At 39.1% G+C, this 22,022-nt stretch overlaps 1 non-coding gene across 1 annotated transcript; it reads right to left on the reverse strand.

Moving 5' to 3' along the window:
• Positions 1-2,941: 2,941 nt before the first annotated feature.
• On the reverse strand, positions 2,942-3,060 carry LOC123322455. The gene has a single exon (XR_006539120.1). It is a non-coding gene; the product is annotated as a 5S ribosomal RNA (ribosomal RNA).
• Positions 3,061-22,022: the final 18,962 nt, after the last annotated feature.

Here is a 22,022-nt window from a genome sequence, read left to right on the forward strand (position 1 = left end):
ACGTTCTTCAACGTTTCAAGGGGAAGAGAATTCTTTACTCGATGCATGGCGTAGTAAGCTTTATTCAATTTTCCACACAAACCGTCGATTTGACAGTGCCATCTCAAGTTCCTGTCAACGGATAGTCCCAAAAATTTTACACATTCGACAGATTGCAGGTAACCAGTACTCCCATAGATGACAAATGGAGGCACCAAACCAGAATTGCGATGATGGAATTTAATAACTTGAGTTTTATTCAAGTTGATAATGAGGGCATTCGACTTGCACCATTCGGTGAAACGCTTGAGGAGCTCCTCACATAACTTCTTCAACTCTTGAGGACTACTTGCCTTTATCGCCAATGAAGCATCATCGGCAAATAGAATGATGATACATGCAATCAAAAAATCAGGCAAATCATTGATGAAGAGAAGGAACAGGAGTGGTCCTAAGACAGACCCCTGTGGGACACCCATATTGTTCTCGTATTTTCTTGAGGAAAATCCATTATGGCTGACATATATGGAGCGTTGGGATAGGAAACTCGATATCCAATCCAGGAATATGCCCCTGAAGCCAACCTGATATAGTTTATCAACTATGAACCTGTGCTGAAGGCAATCAAATGCACGCGTCAAATCAAAAAATATTCCCGCCACGTGGTCGCCTTTATCCAAAGACTCATAGACAAAATCCATGAATTCAGTACAGGCAGTCTGAGTTGATCTACCAGTTCGGAAGCCGTGTTGATGATCGGACAAGATGGAAAATTTGTTTAAGAATTGATACATTCTCTTGTGAACTATTTTTTCGAATACTTTGGACAACTGACTCAGCAATGAAATCGGGCGATAGTTAGCAATATCATCGGTAGCATCTTTTTTGTGAACCGGTATAACTTTAGCTGTTTTAAGTTGTGCAGGAAAGCATCCAGATGAAATGGAGTGATTGAACAAATGACATAAGTGTTCTGCTATAGACGGCGCAATTGATTTCAAAAGCTTTGCTGAAATGGCGTCTGGACCTGAACAACTACCACCATTCTTGAGACAATGTATGGCTGACACTACCTCATCTGGATCAATGGGAAAAAAAAAGAAATTTTGGTGTCGCAGTTTCTGAGTGGTGCAGGATTTTGAAATATGATGACCATAGAATTCATTCACAGATTTTTCATTCATCTCAGTAAAATACTTGCCGAAGCATTCAACTATCTTCTTCGGGTCGTTAATGTGATCTCCTTGGATATTTAGTGCAATCGAATGTTTCCTTCTGGTCGACCGATTCAATTCCTCATTTACAAGCTTCCAGACTGCCCTGTTAATATTTTCGGATTCCTCCAGTATATTTTTATTGTAGTCTCGTTTAGTTACCCTGAGCAATTGGGAATATTCGATCTTCGAAGCCTTATATCTCACAGACGCCTCGGGTGTTCTCAAGTTGGTTGCGAGCCAGTGTAAACTCCTCAAATGTTGTCTAGCCTCGACAATCTGGGAATTCACCCATCTAGGTCGACTTGCTGGAGGAGAACGGACAGTTCGCAATGGACAAACCACGTCAATCGAGGATTCCAGAATATCGAGGAAATGCGAAAACTTCTCATCAACCGTATGACTCCGGTATATACTCTGGAAGTCAGTACCTGCAATCATCGTAGCGAGAGTGGCAACATTTTGTCGTGACATAATCCTGGAAACTCCAGAGCACAAGGAGTCAGACTGGATCTCACCTGGTATCGTGTAGTCAAGGACAACTGCCCTGTGATCACTTAGATGTGGTTCGCAGACAAAAACGTTAATGTTTTCAGCTAACCCGTTAGAAGCGATGTAATCAACTTTGGTTGATGTGGTAACTCCATTTTTGTTAGTGAAAACTCTGGTGGGTTTAACAGAGCCTAAAATCAAATTGCTATCATATGTAAAAAAAAACAGTTCTTTCGATTGGTGCAAGAGCAGTCTGTGTATCTCAATGTCTTGAAGAAAAAAGAAATACTTTGGTGTCAAAAGCAGCTGTGTGAAGCCCGTGGCCTCTTATTGCTCCAAATAAACAATCATTAGAAGCAGCGTATCGAATAATTTTCTCAGCTTTGAACGACCATGTGGAAAATATTGCGGTTTTATCTCAAATATTTATGTATTTGAATGCTCAGACTGTAGATCGAAAAAAAGTTTTTTACTTTTATAAAGTGCGGCTACGTGGTGAGAAATACTTAATTTCGAAAAAAAAGGAATTTTTCCCTATTATTTAATAATTTTTTCCTTACATTGGATGTGATTCTTAAAAGCTTCAAAAAAATAAAATTTATTTTGGGTACAATAACCGGCTATGTGTAACATTTATTTCTCCTTCTTTCTATTCAGAATTCAATATTCCAAAAAAACTATATTTAAACATGTTGATTGACTTTCCAAAGATGATCTGACATAATTTTTTCAACAATTCTCCGTGAAATATCCGTGTGAAGGTTTTTTGTGAATACTGAATTTTTGAGATTTCGCACATAGCCGATTATTGCATCAGACCCTTCAATTTTCAGAGTCCGAACAAGTTTCTTATATGAAGCGTGACCATTTATTTTTATCGATGATATGGGTTGAATCAGGTAAAATACTACTTTGTAGGAAGTTTTCCGAACATTCCTTCAAGTTTTTGAAAAATAAGAAAATCATGTTTTACTATATGAGTAATTTTCAGAGTCCGAACAAATTTCTTATATGAAGCGTGACCTATGGTTGTTATCGTCGATTTGGGTTGAATTAGATGAGAAACTACTTCGTAGGAAGTTTTCCGAACATTCCTTCAATAGTTTTTGAAAAATAAGAAAATCATGTTTCTTCATGAAATTGCATATTTATATACATTCATATAATTTTATGATGTGAACGGTCAATGGAGAAATATTTGAACATTTTTAATTGTAACATTTTCAACGTGACCGAGTGCGGAAAACAAAAAAAAAAGCTTACAGCACGCGGTGTTCCCAAGCGGTCACCCATCCAAGTACTAACCGCGCTCGACGCTGCTTGGCTTCAGTGTTCTGACGAGAACTGGCATTGTCAGCGTGGTATGGCCGTAAACGGTATATTTTGTGTGTACTTTATATGTGAAGGATTATTGCAATCTGTGAAAATCATAAAGGAAGGCTTTTAAAAAAATAACAACACGAAGATAAGCTGGTTTTGTATAATATTACGTATATATCATAGACTTATAATACATGGACTCACTGTCACGTGACTTTTCAGTAGATCGAGCGGTTGTGTGCATTAAAGAGAGAAGAGCTTATGCGTTCGAATCGAATAAGAAAGAGATGAACTGATTCCGTGTGGGCAATGTCAAAACCATATGATGGATATAAACGCAGACGTTGCCCAAAAGGTGTTCATACGTTGAGTATTATTCCCATTATATTTATTTTTGAATGAAACTCACATAAATTTTATATTTTCCATTTCGAAGGAATGTTAAGGAATTCCTGTTTGCCTTCTCGGATGCTTGTTGAACATTTATTATGGAAAATTTTCGCAGACTTTGCCCACAAGGTGTTGATACGTTGATTATTATTCTCATTACATCAATTTTTGACTAAAACTCACATATTTTTTGATATAATTGATTTCGAAGGAATGCTATGGAATTCCTGTGTCTTCTCGGAAGCTTGTTTGAAATTTATTGAAGAAAATTTTCGCATAAACTTGTGTTCTATAACCTTTTGACAGCTTGCCCACAAACTCTCCATCTTATTCAACCTAACGACTTCTCTCTCACAGGCGGAGTCCATGTTATTTTAAGTATATGGTATATATCGTATACAGAGGCGGATTTAATATATAGGCTAGGTAGGCTATAGCCTACGGCGGCGAATTTTCGTAGGCGGCACATTTTCGAAAGCGAACATTGCCAGATTGATTTTTGGAGTAGTATACTGAGTCGCATTAACGCTGTCAGTAAAAAACTACAACAAAAAGAGACAGATATTGGGTTGGTCACAGATTTATACAAATCTCTAATCTCCTTTATTTCATCTTCCCGTGATAACTTCTCAATCTATGAACAAGAGGCCAAGGCGCTGATTGGTAAGGAGACCTATACTACGACCATAGAAATCATATTATACAGAGTGGCCATTTGAAAACGAAACAGACGAGATTACAGACGAAATAAATTTTTTCGATAGAAATGCTCGGATAGGTCGATTTCTGTTTCGAGAGGGACAACTTAAGATGTAGGTTACGGACGCATAGCGCTTCAACCCTTGCTACTACAACCCTCACCCCCAATTTTTGAATAGGGAAGATGGGATGAGTGATACCTCATTTGAAAGGTATTTTTATACTGATTTCAGCACAGTAATTGTTTTTTCACTTTATGCATTAGTTCTCGAGATATTCTTAACTAAGTATTTGAAAATGAAGTGGTGTTTTCATGACATTTGTAGTGTTTTTTTGTGAAAAATCGACATTTTGAGCTTCAAAACAACCATGACTGTGGCTTCCTTCCTCCAATCCACTGACATAGAAATCTTTAATCAAGATGTCGAACAAACAAAGCGTATTGCGAAGGAGCTCAATCTTGCTGAAACTCAATCTAAATCATCTTCGATATAATTTGCAGTATTTCCAATAACATGCGATAACACTTGATCGATAGAAATCTCCAAATACGTACATATCTCTAATCAGATTACCAGGTAAGAAAATCAAATCATTAATGATGCCACAGATTCAATAATCAGCAAAATGAAAACATTATTGAAGCCAACTGTGAAAACACTTCATAATTAAGTGGGAAATCGTTTCACGAATTGGGACTAGAATATTTCTGTGGCATCATTAATGATTTGATTTTCTTACCTGGTAATCTGATGAGAGATATGTACGTATTTGGACTTTTTGGAGATTTCTATCGATCAAGTGTTACCGCATGTTATTGGAAATACTGCAAATTATATCGAAGATAATTTAGATTGAGTTTCAGCAAGATTGAGCTCCTTCGCAATACGCTTTGTTTGTTCGACATATTGATTAAATATTTCTATGTCAGTGGATTGGAGGAAGGAAGCCACAGTCATGGTTGTTTTGAAGCTCAAAATGTCGATTTTTCAACAAAAAACACTACAAGTGCCATGAAAACACCACTTCATTTTCAAATACTTCGTTAAGAATATTTCGAGAACTAATGCATAAAATGGAAAAACAATTACTGTGCTGAAATCAGTATAAAAATACCTTTCAAATGAGGTATCACTCACCCCATATTCCCTATTCAAAAATTGGGGGTGAGGGTTGTAGTAGCAAGGGTTGAAGCGCTATGCGTCCGTAACCTAAATCTTAAGTTGTCCCCCTCGAAACAGAAATCGACCTGTCCGAGCATTTCTATCGAAAAAATTTATTTCGTCTGTAATCTCGTCCGTTTCGTTTTCAAATGGCCACCCTGTATATTATTAGTCTAGAATGCTAATCCAGTAGTAAGAAATGCGGCGAAAAATTGACAGTGGTCGTTAATACGAATGCGCATCATTAGTTTATTTTCTAGTAGAACGTTGCCGAGTTTCTGAATATTCTGTCGATCGAATCTTATGAAGAGGGGGCATTTCATGTAACGAAGGTATGTCGGACAACAACGCGTTTTCTTTCAGTCATTTGATTTTTCACTGTTGCGCGATCTGCTCAGAGGTAAGAAGATTTAAGTCACATTTTCTGAAATGTACTTGTGTACTTGTCTATCATATTAAAAATAATAAAGCAAAAAATAATAAATGCAAAAAAAATCAAAACTTGAATGAATTATCGAGTTCCACTGATAGCAAATTCCATTGATGGTATATAGTAGTATTGCACTAGATCAGGATATTTCAAAATTGTTGCACGGAGTTTATAATATGCACTCAATGCTTAGGTACCTGTTCATCTTATCGAATCTGCGATAATATCGAATTGCATTGGTGATATTAAGTTTAGATCTTCTGGAATTTTTGTTGTGAGTTCCAAATATTTAGTAAGCACCAGTTGTTACCATGGAATTCGCTATAAAACTCCAATCTTCAGCCAATTCACGGTTGGGTCGAACAATCAATGAATACTCAATAATACCTCTATTGACAAATTTAGATTTGGACTTATAACACGTCACCTCCGAGATCCCGATATAACGTGCGTTCAAAAAAATTCGTCGTCAAGTAGGCTATGAAATTTTGAAGGCTGATGTTCGGTGGCTGAACGTATGTCTTTCCTTGAATTACTTCATCTTCCCAAAATGTAAACAATGATGACATTAACCTATATATCGTAATTTTGTACGGAAAGGCACTTTTCAGAAAAGGTTACTTGTAAATTTCACCCAACGTTCGAAAAGCATTTCTTTCATTGAGTAAGATGACAAGAATCCAAACAATCTGAGGCGGTTAGAAAAGTTCTTCGTAAAAATTTTAACCGTCCACTATTTTCATACGTAAGAGACATGAATCTTGAATTGATCGTGGTAGTATGTTTTTTTGTAAGAAGGTTCTAGTTACTCCAGTCATATGAATAGATCACAGTAAGATTCTCAATAATATGTTTATTAATTCTCTATAAATATTGAATTGATTCAGTCATGACTGAAAATCCATGACTAAACTAAAAGAACTGAATTACATGAAAATAGCTATTGGACAATTCATTAAAATTCCATTCAGCTATAAAAAGGCATGATGCTTTCTCCTTCATAACGTTCTGCTATTAAAATTCCATAAAAGAAAGTAAATCCACATTTTGCCTTTGACTGATGCATACTGAACTCCAATTTTTCTTGGATGCTACTAGTTTAGGTAATCACAACCTCTTCCGTTTTCTGATGTCAATCTTCATGGAAACAAATGGATATCTTTTTTTCAAAATCGAGTGGCATATGCCAATGGATACTCCAGCCACTTGAGATAAAACCTGAACAGAGGTTTGTCGAGCTTCTGTCACCATGTTTTCATGAACTCTGGAGTTTTCTTCTTTGGTCGACCACTGCATTCGCAGTTCACCGCCATTTTCTTCCAGTAAAACTTTTGCTTCTTCATAGAGTTGTAGATATTCGTCGTCGGCTTTGCTTCTCAATAGTTGTAAGGCATTTACAACATCATCGACATGGTTGAAAGCTGTGATGAGATCGGTATCAATTGTCTGCAATTGTTTCGATAGCGATAATGTGTAGCTCATGACTTTTTGGAGAATCACCAAACACACCACAAAATCCGAAGATCGAATTGTGTTTAGCATTTGGGTGGCTTGTTGCGATGTTTCTTTATTATGATTTGATTGGGGTTCTTCGAGACCGTTCACAATTGCCGAATAAATTTTCCTAAATCTTATAATAGCTTCATGTTTGTGGACCCACCGTGTTTCACACATAGAGAGCAGGTTTTTCTGGTGATCGCGGGTAAAAGCTCTGAATTTTTTTTTTTAATACCGCAGTGCGTTGAGCAGAATGTCTAAAGTAGGAACCAACAGACTGCACAATATCAACACAATTTCGTACACTTGCTAGTGAACATGAAGCAGCAATAGCAAGGTTGAGAGAGTGAGCACTACAATGAATATAAAGAGCGAGGTTACATTTTTGACGAACATACGCCTGAGCACCGTGCAAATATCCACTCATAGCTGCAGCCTCATCGTAACCTTGTCCAACCACATAAGAACATTCAAGACCATGCTTTTTTAAAGCTGAAATTATAAGATTAGCAATGCCGGATCCTGTGACGTCGACAGTTGGAATGTACTCGAGGAACATCTCTTTGATTTTATGATTTTTGATATCTGTACAGTCAACATATCGCAAGCACAACGAAACTTGTGTACACGCGCAATATCAGTGGTTTCATCAGCAAGAATGGCAAATAATTTAGCTTTCTTTACTTCGGCAATTATTCTATGCTGGATTTTCTGACCACAAATATCTATTATTTCGTTCTGTATCTGAGGGCTTGTGTGAAGGGCATTCTTCGAAGAAGTGGCTAAATGATCAGCAAGATATGTATCCCCCAGACTCAGCTAGTACCGCAAAAGTGCTCGAAAATTACCATCATTCCGAAGTGGTTCTTCATTATCTAAAGAATCATGGATCCGTCCTGAATCGCTTTTACCTCTTAAAGGGATGCCTTGTTTCCGCAAAAAATTATTGCTTTCACGACAGAGATCAGTTTCTTACGGTTTTCGTTTTGTTGTCTCTTTCTTTCAGAAGACAACTGCTCCGTTATTGGAAGAGCCTGCGAAGATATTACTTTCAGAAAGGTATCAGCGAGTTCTGAATTTCGCCTGTGGTATCCTGTTTTCTCATGTGCTTCGAATATTTCTAAGGCATTTTTCCAATTACAGAAAGGCTCGCTTACGAGCTGGCCGATCCGCTGATGGCTACCCTTACCTTCATCACGCGAACGTCCCATTATTACGCACACTCTACAGTATGCTCCACTTTTAAATTCAGAATATGATAACCATGGGAATCTCTCCATCCATTTCAGTTGAAACAGTTGAAAGCGCAAATTTCGTTTTGGGGAAATGGGAAATTTATAATCTGTTGGTGGGGTCCAGGGCATTTTCAAAATTTGGGCTTTCAAATATTCATCCACTTTCTTCTCTTGATTCGAGTAATAAGCTATGTCTAATTTGGCCCCAGTATTATAAGATGAGGTAGCAGGTGAACTGACCTGCTGCAGACTAAAACTAGATGAAGAATTGGTGGTCGAAGTACTAGAAGAGGGCGCCGGCAATACAGCCTTGATTTCATCAGTGTGTGAGCTAGTTGTAGGTTCAATAGCCAAATCCGCTTCTTTATTAGAATCCGCTTCTTTATTAGATACCGCTTGACCACACCACTTTTTCCAGTAGTCCATACCTCTAAGATTTTCACCTTTTCTTTTTTTGTTCTCCATATTCCGACTCAAATGATACACGCCTATAACGAAAACTTCTAGTTATCTCACTGATAAATAAGACCAGGAAGTGACCTTGGAATGAGCATAAATTGAAATATCCCCAGGATACATTGAGAAGTTACAACATGCAGAAATTTGAATGACAATGAACATTTGAACGGCTGAAATAATTTTATTTGAACTATGGAGGGTGGACCCTCAGACAACAAAATCTCAGAGTCCAAAATTCAAGTTTACCAGGAAGACGTTAAATTTAAATTGAAGAATGCCAAGTCCTTGTGAAAACCAATACAATTGAAGTCATACAGCTCAAATTCTATGTTTTTAATAGACTTAGGTGAATTTATGAGATCTGAATACCCTTATTTTGACTACACAATATTTTCTGATATTTCTTCTATTCTCCTTATTTTCTGAATGATTGGAAAAAAAGGAACAAAAGCAACGAAAAAATTCATTGTAAATTTTACTTCCTGCCAGCATTTCGAATTTATTGTACAACTGTACGCAAAAGGAACGAGTATGTTTGGACTTACAACTAAATTTTACATAGCAGACTGAGGTGTCTTTTAAGTTTTAAAAGTTCCCAATATTAACATTATTCTCATTACTGCTGGTCACATTTTGAGTTTCCATTTTTCTTTACGAAATATAAATATGTACCTATCTGCCTAGTTGAATAGCTTATCCTCTCTAGTCTCTACTCTCGCTTAAAAACTTCGCCAAACACTCACAGAACCACAAACCGTACGCGCGTATGCGCAAATGAAAGGAGGGCACTGACGATAGAATTACAGAGGAATAATGCATTTGAAAGGAACAGCCGATGGTGATTCGCCGGCGCAACGAGAATATCCGAATCCAACAATCATTTTATCCTGATTGGACAGGAGCGGAGGCTTGTTCTGAGTTCGGCTTTAGAATGGTCCTTTTTTTTTATAGCAGGGGGAATCTGCGACCGTGAAAACACGGGGCTCTATCTCTCGCCTAGAGGAACCCATTTCTAGGGAACACTGTGGGGTTACTCACTCTCCTGAGTTCGCGACCCACTAAACCTAACCTGCTTTTTGTTGGTTCCGGGCATTTGCCTATAAACCATTTATCCCTTAATCGGTTGATTTCTTCTTGCACATTGCCGTGCTTGGGTTTTCATGTTCGTCCATTTCGGATATCTCTTCTTAGTATAGTTTTAATAAGGTCGTACTCATTTTAATCTCTCCTCAATTGATCTCTCGGTCTCCTTTTGTAAATTCTCATTCTTCTTCTGTCTTCCTCCGGATCGTAGTCCACTAGTCTCCTGAGTTCTTCGTTTGGATGTTCCTTCGCTGTTTCGAATAACTTTTCAGCTTTCCTCTTCATAAATTCGGTGATGGTTTCCCACTTCAAATCTCGATATATCTGTTTGTTCCTGACAAACCAAGGCGCATCTATGGCACATCGTAGTAGCTTGTTTTCTGTTGCCTGAATTCTTTGTATATGGCTCTTTGCCGCGAATCCCCAAGCACCTGATCCATAAGTCAGTTGCGGTCTAGCAACGGCTTTGATTATTTTCAATTTTGTCTCATTTGACATGTGGCTCTTTCTACCTATCAGCGGGTAGAGCATATTCATCGCTGCCTTGGTTTTGTCAACGGCTTGTTTGATATGGCTTCTCCATGTTAGACGTTTGTCTAGGGTGATACCTAAATATTTTGCTTCGTTTTTCCATTCGATTTCTTCTCCATCTACCTCTAGATTTGTTGTAGTTCTTAGTCTCCTCTTCTGCAGTAATATCGCTTGGCTCTTTTGTCCGTTGAGTTTTATTTTCCATTTAATACACCAGTCATTTATTTCATCTATAGCTTCTTGTAACATTCCTTCTATAATTTCTGGCTTGCGATGTCGCATTGCGATTCCTGTGTCGTCGGCATATAGTGTCAGCATAGTCCTTGGAGATTTTGGTATATCGTGAATATATATTTTATACAGTAACGGCCCAAGTACCGACCCTTGAGGCACCCCTGCTTCCATATATCTGGTTGTGGAGTTTTCTCCTTCCACTTTCACGTAGAATCTTCTGTTCCTCAAATAATTCCTAATCAACTTGCACAGTTTCATTGAATATCCAGCATATCTCATTTTGTAAATCAATCCTTCATGCCATACTCTGTCGAATGCTCTGGCGACATCTAGTAGTACAAGACCGGTTGCTTGTTTATTTTGGAATCCTTCTGTTATGTTTTCTGTGAGTCTCAGTAATTGCTGTTCAGTTGAGTGGTCTCTTCTGAATCCGAATTGCTCTGCTGGAATGAGATTCAGATTTTCAGTTTCTTCTGTAAGCCTCCTAGCGATTACCCTTTCTACTACTTTTCCTAGGGCGGACAATAAACTTATCGGCCTGTAGTTTTGGGGGAATTTCTTATCTTTGCCTGGTTTGTTGAACACTATGACTTCTGCAGTTTTCCACTTTTCCGGATAGTGTTCAGTCCTCATTATACCGTTTGCAATATTTGTTAGAGCAGCTATACCTTTTCTAGGTAATTTCTTCAACATAGCATTCGTTATTTTATCACTTCCGGGAGCTTTTCTATTTTTCAAGCTTCTGATTATCTCTTTTATTTCAAATGGAGAAGTTGGTTTTTCTATTTTGTAGTCTACTGGTGGTTCGACCATTTCTTCTTCGTTGTTCTCTACAAGATCTTCCAGCTCGTCATTATCGTCATCAGGTCTGTAATTTATTCTCGATTCTCTTTCTATCGAGTCCGCCAGTGCTTCTGCTTTATCGATATTCGTATATGCCATTCCTCTTTCTCCGTGGAGAGGTGGTATTTTGGTCTTTTCTCTTCTCAGACATTTTTGCATTTTCCATGCAGAATGATCGATAGTATTTAGTTCTTGAACTCTTTTGTTCCATCTATTTGTTCTCATGTCCTTCAGGGCATTTTTTAGAACTTGGCTGTGTCGGTTTAGATTTCTCTTATTTATATCTGTTTTGTTGAGCTTGTATGTTTTTCTTAGTCTCCGATTTTCCCTGATGAGATCTTTGATTTCTCTGGGTGTATCACCGTGTGGATGTATCGGTGCTGGTCTCGTTATTTTCTTTGTGCTCTTTTTGTAGGCATCTATTATATTCTTTTCTAGTTTATCAACTGCTCTTTCTAGGTCTTCCGGTGTGTTGATTGTCGGTATTTCTGTTACCTCCGATTGTATCCGATGGCTATATTTCGTCCAATCGGTGTATTCTCTTGTTTGCATTAGTTCTCTTCTTGGCCCATCTCCTATTGTTAATTCGACGGTTAGAGGTTCCGTCCCACAAGGTCTCTATCGAGAATTCTCTAGTGATATTTTTCATAATTGCGATATCAATTATATCTGGTAATCCATTTCCGAATGCTAGGTACGTTGGTTCTTCAGGTCCAATAACGATAGCTTCATGTTTTTCAGCGAGATCTTTCAGTTTTCTGCCATTTCTGTTTTCCATCCTGCTGTTCCATTCTGGAGATTTGCAATTAAAATCTCCGATGCAGATTTTCGGGTTTGTTCCATCTAGTAAGTTGTTGATTTCTTCTTCCAATAGGTTATTTGGGGGTCTTTTATATGCCGATGTGACTTCGACTCTTTGTCGATTCATTTCAGCTACAATCGTCACTGTTTCTATTTGTGACTCGTCAGATCTTCCTTTAAAATAGTGTTTCAGATCTCGTCTAACCAGTAAGGCAACACCTCCCCCAGTGTTTGCGATTCTGTCACATCTATATATCTCATAATTCATGATATTCGATCGCGTATTTGGTTGTATTCTTGTTTCCTGTAAGGCTATAATATCAGGTTTTCTCTCTGATATTATTTCTTCTATCTCGGGTTTTCGAGTTCTGACCCCGTTTATGTTCCAGGAGACTATTTTAAGGGAATTTTTCCTAGTTGTATGTTCCATTATTTCAGTTTACTGAACATTCCTTGGAGTTTTTTCTCCATCTCTCTTTCAATTTTCAACATGATTTTGTTGAAAATTTTTTCAGTAAAAGTGTCTAAATCGTCGGCGGATTCAGAGACTTTTCTGTTTTCTTTTGTTTTGTTGATCGTAGGTTTAGCTTGGGGCATTTTCGGTGTCTCCTTCTTCTGTACTGGTTTGGGTACTTCTTTTTTCTTGTCGTCTACTTTGGAGGGGGTGGGCTTCTTTTTCTCCTGGACTTTTAGAGGAATCGTGCTCTGCAGAGCCGATTTCTGGCCTGTTTTCCTCTTCCTTGTAACTAATTTGAATTCGCTACATCCTTTGTAGCTTGCTGGATGGCCTTCTTCACCGCACAGAACGCATGTGGCATTTCTCTCCTCACCTTTTCTGGTAAGTTCGGAATCTTTTGTGCAATGATTGCCCAAACATTTGACGCATCTGTATGGAAAAGAGCACTTGTTTTGGGCATGTCCGTACCTCTGGCATCTGAAGCATTGGCTTGGATTTTCTCCCCTTCTTTTTGATTCCACTACAATGCAGAGATTGTAGAGGCGTCTTATTTCGAAAATCTCCTTTCTCTGAGTTTTTACCAGGTATAAGGGTATAAACTTTTTGGTTTTATTGAATGTCATTCTGGACACCTCGGCGTCATGGATTCCTTGGACCTTTACATCATTTTTTATTAAATCTAGGTCAGCATCTATTGGGTGATGTCTTATAACTGCATATATCTTTTTCTCTTCCTCCATCTGGTACGTGAAGTACTCCTTACCAATCTGGTCAAAATATTTTGTTATGTTCCTGTAGTCGTCCACTGTCGAGGCTACGATCCTGATCCCGTCTTTTACGACGGTTGCTCTGTTGTAGCTGAATTTCTCCAAGTAGAGAGCTTTTGAGATCTCTACCCAATCGGCTGTGATGGGTGGAATTTTATCTTTTTTAGGTAACTCCGTTACTTTTTTTGCGGTCTCTTCGTCTGAAGATGAACTTTCTTTACGCGCGCGTTTTGTGGGCGGCGCGTTCTGGGTTTTAGCAACTTGAGTTGCAAAATTTCTCTTCTTCTCCGGTTCTGGAGCTACTTCCTGTTTGGAGGAATTTTTGGGGACCGCTACCGGCTTTGCAAATGTGGGGGATTTCTGTGCCGTATTCTGTTTTGCAATTTCAGCAAAACTAGGGGATTGAGGAGCTTTATTCTTGTTAACTTCCTCTCTCAAGAGGCGTATCTCCCCGACCAACTGGGACACGGTTTCAGTCAGTTTATTTATTTGAGCCTTCAACTGCCCATTCTCTTCTTTGTTACTATTAAGCTATGTGGCTAAATTAAATATTTTCTATACTATCAGAAAAATAAATCGACTCACCAGTGATATCCGTGGAACCAGCGATCTTGGTATCTGGACTCGACACTGAATACACTGAATTTGAACGAATTTCCGCTCTATAACACATACACTTATAGAACTTACAAAAAACTTCGGAAGTTTCGTAGACGGAATCATAAATTCCGCAGCTTCGCCAGTGTACACTTTCACCTCCGCTTTCACTTTTACGGCACTGTGACACTTCGACTTTCTCGTCCGCTTTCTCTTTTATAGCACTAGGAGCACTGTAGCACGTCTTCTCTCGTCAAGCGAATGACTCGGGATCTTCAAGATCGTCAAGAGTCATTCGTGAGGTATAGAATCGAATGCTTTTTTGCAGTCTATGTGAGAAGCGTAAAGATTCCTCCGCTTGGACAACGCTTGATTGCAGATAACTGAATCTATTATTAGTTGTTCTTTGCACCTTCGGCTGTCTTTGGTGCATCCTTTCTGTTGCATGGCGATGATGTTATTCCTATCGCAATGGTTGCGAATTCGGTTTGAAATGCACGATGTGATTAATTTGTACATCGTTGGAAGACATGTGATTGGTCGGTACTTGGATGGGTCTTCTGTATTCCTTTGGTCTTTAGGTGACAGGTATGTTGTGCCATGTGTAAGGAATACTGGCATTCTTTCAGGATTTTCAATGACATCATTTATTGCGGAGATCAATTTGTCATGCATGATCCAAGGTTTCTTGATCCAGAAGTTCTGAAATGCATCAGGTGTTTTCCAATTGTGTAGTCCTCTGAAAGCTGATTTTACTTCTTCAATTGTGATCATGTCATGCTGCATCGGCACATATTTTATAGCTTCAGATTTTTCATCTTCGATTCATCCGGTTTCTCCATTGAACTGAGGTTTCGTTGATAATTGTTCGGTCCAGAATTGTTCTATGGCTTCCTCTGGTGGTAACTTTCCATTTTCTCCATCCGACGATGTGAGTGACCGGTAAAAAGTTTCTTCCGACTTTTCGAATGAATTATTGTCTCTTTTCCGGCTATAATTGCTTTTATATCTCCTCAGGCGTTCCGCATACAGACTTAATTTTTGCTTCAGAGTGTCGAGGCAATGGTGAGCTGTAGCATTCTCCGTCTCTCGTTCTGTATGTGTCCTGTTTCTATCCATGATTTCCTTGGCAGCTTTCACAACCTTTCTTCCTCGATTCCCGTTCAAGTACTCCGTCAGTCGTCCAATGTCTCTTCTTAGCCTTTCTGTTTTGTGTTGAAGACGTTTCTGCCATACTGGCGCGTGTAATTTGTGTAATTTTGGACCATTGTTGTTCGTTCGGCGAATTTTTGCCCCTATGGTTTTCGCTGTCGTCAGCGCTGTACAGTAAAAAACTAGATGCAGATATTCCAATGAACTTCCGTTCTGTAGGTACTCAGGTAAAACGTCTTTATTCAAGATGTCGATTATAAGTGACAGCTTCTTGGATGTATTGAGTCGGGGAGATGTTATTCGATGAAGAGGATCTGTCCCTTCCAGTTCGGCAAAGTATCTTCTCATCTCAGAGTCAACTTGTCGGTGGAGCTCTTCCCTATCGTCCTGGAGTTAAGGCTCACTTGGGTTGCAAGATGGACTTTCAGTATCAATGTCTTCTGGGTGTTGTTGCCCTGGCATGTGAATTTCATCAGAGGTGTTGGTGTTATTCTCTATTGTTAGCGGACGCTGAAGTTCTGGTTTAATTGCGTCGATTCGGGCCGTTGGTATTAGTTCATTTCTCAGAATTACGCGGTACTGGTCTGCCACTCGTTGTTCAGTGACATTGAGATTTGGGTAGGCATTGCAGAATTCCTCATGAAGCCTTTTCCTATAGTTGTTCGTGTTCTGCCCTAGTCCTATATATGCGCACAATAGTTTCATTCATGTACGTTGTCCACTTCATGCGCTTTCTAACTAACCCTGCTTGGGTGAGCACTGGCTGAATATCCTGCGCAGCACCTTCAGCGGTTCGAGTCGGCAATTGGATTGGACTCGTTGGTTGCTGTTGTTGTTTTGGAGCTGTAGCTTCTTTTGCAGCAGGAGCCCGCTTCCTCAACATCCTGCCACCGACGTCCCGCATGCTGTCATGTCCAGCGCCGGCTCCAGACATGCCCTGACGATCCCCAGGCAGCGACTTGTTTCCGAGGCTTCTCGTTATCACCATTTCCATGGGTTTGTGCTCCCCTTTCTCGGTTTGAGTGAGGGGTAGAGAAATATTATTATTATTATTAAAGTACAGAGCATGGTAATAAACTTTATTACGTTTCTTGTGTTCAGATGATGCAGCAAATACGACCACAGTTAGGTCTAATCGGAAAAGAAAAGTCGGCAGCTACCTGAACATCATTCATAGCAGAATGACAAAAGCAAGTGAAGCTTTGAATGCTATAGCTACGAATGAGTTAACCCAAAATGACGACCAACGGGAATGCACCCTGTGTGGCCAATTACTTGCGGAAACCCTCCTTCTTAGCCAAATCATAAAATTCTTTATTTAAATATTATTTTCCATTATCACATTTCAATTCGCATAAAGGACCTTCAGCATAGTTTTTGAGTATATTGTAGTATTCAAAAAATTTATCAAATACTTCTTTAAAATTTACATGACCTAGAACACGGTGTGGTCTTTCTTTAGTTGTCATATTCTTATTTATATAGTTTGCTGAAATCTCATTTCTATTCTTTTGAACTTGACATATTACAGGAAATAATTCATTTTTTCCTTTTGCAAAAAAGAGAAACTTATTTTTATTAATAAGGATAAATTCAGATGCATACCACCCGACGATATGAATATCGACAAGTGTTACGATCTGAATTGAGCTAGCCAATTTGCCATCGTCAAGGCCCCGATGGAGTACGTCTCACCGAAGAAAAGCAGATGCTGATCATGGTTTCGGCCTCATTTGGCCTCATCAGAGCAACATAGCATTTTTCCACGGTGGATAACGTTTGGAATTGATGGAACTTTATTCAATGTTGTCATGTTCTACCGGGTATTATTTACCCAGAGCGCCATCCAACATGAAACGGTATCCGATTCAATCCCCTCCCAATTCATCATACGTCCGACGTTCGCAAATGCGAACCGGCGTACTGAATTAGGGAAAATATGGGACATATGCTATTGTCTTCGTCTTGGTTTCTATCTGGAGGGGATTGAATCGGATATCGTTTCATGTTGGATGGCGCTCTGGGTAAATAATACCCGGTAGAACATGACAACATTGAATAAAGTTCCATCAATTCCAAACGTTCTCCACCGTGGAAAAATGCTATGTTGCTCTGATGAGGCCAAATGAGGCCGAAACCATGGTCAGCATCTGCTTTTCTTCGGTGGGACGTACTCCATTTGGGGCCTTGACGATGGCAAATTGGCTAGCTCAATTCAGATCGTAACACTTGTCGATATTCATATCGTCGGGTGGTATGCATCTGAATTTATCCTTATTATTTTATTCATTGCCTCCCCGTTTAGGCGTGATCATTCTTCCTTATTTTTATTGTTATAAAATTCCACGTAATCATTTTTAAAGATAACTGAATTACCGGCTATGTTATGGAACTTACACTTAATGAATTTCTTTCAATATCAGGGACATAATAAACATTTCTAAAATCAACCAGAATGTTTTGGTTTCCAAATTTAAATTCACTTATTATATTACCTATCATTGAGGCCTTAATTGTATTTGAATTTCCTAACTTGACTTTCTATTCATTCTTTGAAAATCTAGAGGTGTAAAAATATTGGTCAGTTTTTACAATGTGATCAGTACATCCACTATCGATTAACCATTCCATAACATTCTTACCTTGTTCCATATTAGAAGAATTTACATGAACATTAAAAAGTTCCAAACTCCTAGCATTTTCTTGTCCATCTTGAATTTTTGAACTTCCAGCAAATCCACTTCCATAAGCTCTGCCATATCCATTTATACCTCTTGTTCCATGAAAGCGTCCTCGATGAAATTCTTGGTGTCCTCTGCTCGGGTAGCCTCCACGACTGGGTCATCTCGAGCCTTGACCATTTCTATAACAATTTTGGCGCATGTGGCCTATCCTTCCACCAGTGGCGGCCCGTCAGGGACGGCAGGGTCGGCAGTGCCGACCCAAAATTTCGCAAGCAGCAAAAATGTGAATTCTCACTTGTGTAAAATAATAATGTATTAGAAATTCTCAAAACATAACATAGCTCTCAATAAATTTTATAAAAATATTAGGTATATGATATCTGATATCAATTGAATATGGAACTTCTTTGAAATACGCTGTTTCAATTCTACTCTACACATCTACTCGGTCCGTAGACAAAATACGCTCATCTCCAATCGAGCTATGATGAAGACAGCGCCGCAGATGCCTTCTCTAGCGACCGAGTGACCGACCGTTCGTTCTGTTCATTCAGGTACGGCGGGCAGTATCTAGATTGTAAACATATCGAAGGAGCGCTTAAATCAATGAGTCAAATTGCTTCTAACTTGAATAATTTTTGTTGGAATTTCATTCGGATAACAATTAAAATTAGATAAGCCTCTTATTTAATGTTTTTTCCGCCAATATCCGATAGTTTTAGTTTCACATAACAAATTACAAGAGATCGCTGTTATTTAAAACGAATTTTTATCGTATTTGTTAATTTTCATAAACGTGAGTGCTGAATATATAATACTCATGAAATTCCGACAATTTTTTAAGAACTTTTCAAAGAATAAAGACCAAAACTATGATGAAAGTTGATATTATTGGCTCGATACTTTGCACGGTGTAGGACATGTAGGTCCGGCAGGCAGCGACCCTGCCGACCCTAGAATGCCTCTCTTCGGTAACTCGAAGAATGATCATTCGGGATATCTCGATTCTATCGTTTGCGCTCGAGGTGATGTTAATTTCTCGCAATTCTCAATTTCGTTAGAATGCACTTTTGATTGTTTTTCCAATTTTATTTTATGGATAAGCATTTTTAGAGTATTTTTATTTGTTATATATATTTTCGGTTCTTATTTTCATATTTGTTCCGAAATTATGTTTATTTTTCAAGTGGTATGCAGGGCTAAAATAGTTCTTTCTCAATCATTTTTCATTTTCCGGATTATCTTCAGAGACTATTGAAACAGAAACAAAAATTTTGGCGAAACTTCACTACGAAAAACTAACGCACCGAGTGCAGTACCCCATGGTGATGTGGAAACCTGCATAATACATAGGTATAGAAAATATTAAAAAAAAATATATACATATATAAATATATCTGCCGACCCACGATAAATATGCTCGAGCCGCCACTGCCTTCCACAGTTCCAACATTTTTTCGGTTCCTCATTATTTGTGTGGTAAGATTTCTTGGTATTTGATAATCTAGTGTTGAATGCTTGGGAATTGGTATTTTTGTGTTCTTTTGGTTCTGTTTCCTTCTCAGTAGTTTCGGTTATTTCATTCCAGCTCATTAGTTTTTCCTGTATGTATTCAACTGTACGGTTCTGTTCGGGCAGGGAATCTAGATCATCAAATAAATGTCTACAGTTCTTTGGCAAAGCCATTATTAGGAAGCTTAATTTTCTCTTTCTTGACACATCTCCACCAGCGAGTCTTAACTCATTTATTTTTTTATTGAAGTCATCGAAGAATTTTTCTATTTGGGTCTTGCTGGAGTTTTCATTTAGTTTCATCAAATTCAGCTGTCTTTCTAAGAGATGTGACGAGGTAGATTTTTCCCCGCCATGAAAACGAAATTTCTTCACCTATACTTGTATAATACGAACTATCAACCAAAATATTTTTAAAGAAAACCGTTATATCATCATAGGGGGTTTTTACCGATTGATATTTTGACATTGTTTTCCACCGACCAGTCCTATATTTGTAGCGGAAACCGTACATGTCTTTTGTTTTCAGAATTCATATATTTTATAATTATTTCCGTTCAACCGTACATTTTCTGAGTCGAGAGCGGTCTTTCAACTTGTTCAGTTTTTCCTTCTCTTCAGTTGTTTCTGTTTCTTTCCGAGCCGGATGATTGACCGAACAATAGTGGGGCAAGTTTCCCAAGGAGAGGGGAGGTACTTCTTCGGCGCAGGGATCTGAAGCGGCTGGAGGTCAGGGGGAAATTAATTGAGATCGTGCTGTCGAGAAAGGTGCCGAAGGTTTATTGCGTTAATTGGAAAGTACGTCAGGAAGACAAAAAGTTTAAGGCAAGTCACTTGTAGTATTATTGTTTCTTACGTAGTGCATACCTGAGGGCTATTTTCCGCTTTCTTTAGTCTGTTGGACTGGCTGAGAATACTTACTAACCGTTTAAACTTGATCTAGTGATCGTAGACTGTGTAGAGTGCCGGCCATCTGTGTCCGTGCGACCGCCGTGGGGTCCCCGTAGGACTTGGAGTTCCTACCGTATTTTGGTGCTTATTTTGTTAATATATTGCCGACTTCCGACCGATCAAGTTACAGGTTGACAATTCCTTCCGACCGGCTGTCTGACTGGCAGCCATTTTGAGGACCACAGAGAGAGAGAGAGAGAGAGAGAGAGAGACAGCACTGCAATTGGACTGAGACCAGCCACGGTACCGATTTCCGCCGACAGAGGGTACCAGAGAGAGAGAGAGAGAGAGACAAGGAGAGAGAGACAGGGTGCACTGCCATTCGACTGAGATCAGCCACTGTACCGATTTCCGCCGACAGAAGGAGTGACTTGCCAGGATCTCAACAGGCCGTAACTACCGTCTATTTCCACCGTACTCCTCTGGAGTGACCGTACAAAATTTAACCGTATTTACCGTCTATTTCAACCGTATTTTCCTGGAGAGACCGTGTTTCATCAGCCGCCCCCCACACCGACCAGGACGCCGGTTGACATCAATATTTGTTGAGACTTGTACATTTCTGTATATAATTTAATCCAGTAGGAATAAAGGACTAAACATTTATTTTGTTGCCAGTTATTTTTGCCAGTGAGAGACAGTTCCCTAAATCAGTTAGAACTAGATTTTGGTCAGAAGAGGTGGGTACTCTTTTTGAACGATTAAAAACCGTCAGAAAGCAGAGACCAAGAAGACGCTACCACCCTAGTTTTTACTGCTACCTTTCTCCACTGATCACTCAAGTCTACCCGGGCTCTCTAATTTTTGGAGATTCTGTGAGAGACGTGGGGTTCCACTGATTGCCCCACTGGCGCCCGAGCAAAGGTAAGGAGCGTCCAGGGTGAGAGAAAAAGCCCATCACATCTGGCGCCCAAGCAGGGACTTCTGCTGTTCTGTGAGTAGTTCCTGTTACCGTTACAGTCCGTTCCGTTTCTTTATTTTTTTTCTTTTCGAACCAAAATACACTGGCAAATTGGTAACCGTTCTTTATTTCTTGTATATATCCATAGAGTTGTAACAAAGCAAATTTTCAATTAGTTTTGTTTCCGAATTATTCATTTTCATATTTCCGTAACGTGAATTGATTAATTCGACCGGTTTCAGGCCGCGCGGACCCATGTGTTCCCGGATCGCGATGTCTTCAACGTGAGGTCAAGGGGGGATATCGTATGCCGAATTTGTTTAATTGCGCATTTGACAATTGTATAAAAAAGGGCCGTGCCGGGTATAAATTCGAGCGATTTCGTAAATTCAGTCAATGAAGCCAGAGTGTTCCATCAACCGTCCGAGAAGTATACCAGATAGTAAGTACATTCAAGGGTTACACATGGGCAAGGTCTCAGGTATGATTATTTCAATTACTCTTTTGGTTAATTTGCCGGTTTATTTATTTTCCCACATACCCTTCTTTCCGCCGTGGAGTTGTGTAGTAGCTTCAAATGGCCTGCACTACCCCATGGACTTTCCCAGTACGCGTAGGTGTGTACGCTAGC

Source organism: Coccinella septempunctata, chromosome X (genome assembly GCF_907165205.1).
Source record: "Coccinella septempunctata chromosome X, icCocSept1.1, whole genome shotgun sequence".
Lineage (NCBI taxonomy): Eukaryota > Metazoa > Arthropoda > Insecta > Coleoptera > Coccinellidae > Coccinella > Coccinella septempunctata.